This window comes from Clupea harengus, chromosome 11 (assembly GCF_900700415.2).
Source record: "Clupea harengus chromosome 11, Ch_v2.0.2, whole genome shotgun sequence".
NCBI lineage: Eukaryota > Metazoa > Chordata > Actinopteri > Clupeiformes > Clupeidae > Clupea > Clupea harengus.
In genome coordinates, this window is record NC_045162.1 from 9,258,583 (window position 1) to 9,260,351 (window position 1,769).

Consider the following 1,769-nt stretch of genomic DNA (forward strand, 5'->3'; position numbering starts at 1 on the left):
CAGCTGCTCTTACATTCTGCACACATCATCCGATGTTCTATTTTGGTCATTCTTTGTTATTTTTTTTAATGGTCAGGCTCTCTCGGTCAGCCAGCTGCGGGCGCTGGGTCCTGACAACGCTGCCATGGTGACAGAAGCTCAGCAGGCGGAGCTGGGGGAGGAGCAGAGGAAGGGCCTGGCTGAGACGGTGGGCGTGGCCTACACCCGCTCCGAGGAGCCCAGCTCCGGTGGCTCTCCGTCCGGTGCGGGTGGACAAGAAGGTTCCTCCCTGCCCCAGAGCGGAGGTGAGGCTGGAGATGGTGCTGGAGGGAGAAGGTTCCTCTAGAAGGACAGGGTTCTGGAAGGAGAAGGTTCCTCTAGGACAGGGTTCTGGATGGAGAAGGTTCCTCTAGAAGGACAGGGTCCTGGAGGGTGAGGGTTCTTGAGAGACAGGTCCTAGAAAGAGAGGGTGTCTGGAGAGAGACAGGGTTCTTGAAAAAGAGGGGTGCTGTGAGACAACCACATGGCAGTGAGAGTATGCAGTGGTTGTTCTTTCACAGGGAGACTAAGTTACTCCCTGTGGAGATAATGAAAGCGAGAAGAATCCCAAATGATACAGACGGCCATTGCTGGAAAGGGGTATAGATTATAGATGGATAGAACAGCTCTTTGAGCTGAACATTTGTCAGCGTGCCCACTATTCCCCACAATGGTTGTTTTCTTTAGCCTACCCGTTAAGAATTCCAACCATTCAGATGACATTTAGAAATAATAAAATAGTTGTTGTGGCACCTCTCCGGCAGACCAGTGTTTTTCCAAGAAAATGGCAAACGATGAACCGGGCAGAAATGAAGTACCAGTAGTACGGGAAGTAAAGTCAGAGTGAAAACACAAATATGGTGAGGCAAGGCCCAGCTCAGTGTTATGGGCAAACCACTTATTAGGACTTCAGAGAGGACAGTTCCAGAAGATACTAATCGGAGTTAATAGTTAGAGGAGACACTTTATTGTAAGAATTAAAACAGTTGATTACCTGAAATAGTTAATAAGATTGTATAGTTTTAAAAAGGATTGATCATTTGTCTTTTTTTGTCTTACAGGGGCAACCAGGATTACCATGGTTCTTCTGAAGCCCTTACTATTTCTGCTGCTAGGATTTGTGCTAACATTTTGATAGCGTGCTAGCACTGGTAGATTCATCTATTATCCTGTCACTGTACTGATGAAAATTTCATAGGCTATTTGGAGAGATATATTTGGCAGTTAATGATTAGGACAGATTCATGACTATATTATAACGCACCAACATATCACTACGTAGCTATTGCAGGACATGTAAACATTGCCTTATTAACACCATTTTACTTATGGATATTGAAGTGATTATAGTCACAGGCCGCTTTTAGGTTGATGAGCTATTTCCTGTAAGTGCATGTAATGAAATTATTTATTTACTGAATGTGCAATGTAATCTCAGGAAAAAAACATTATTTCAGGGACAGCAATCCAACACTCAACACACATCTAAACTCTACGCTATATTCATCTATTTAAAAACATTTAGAAACAGCTTTATATTCATATATATTCATACTATCTTATATGACTCCATGTTCAATATTGCAACAGTGACACACATGCCTGTAGTTTATTAGGTCATTTCATGCGATGTTAACTTGCTCAGCAGACATACACCGTCTTGGCAGTGGGAGAGAAGTGAAGTGATGAGCGGGATGTGTGGATGTAAACGGCACCATCATGTGCAATGAACGTTTGGGATACACCATTCA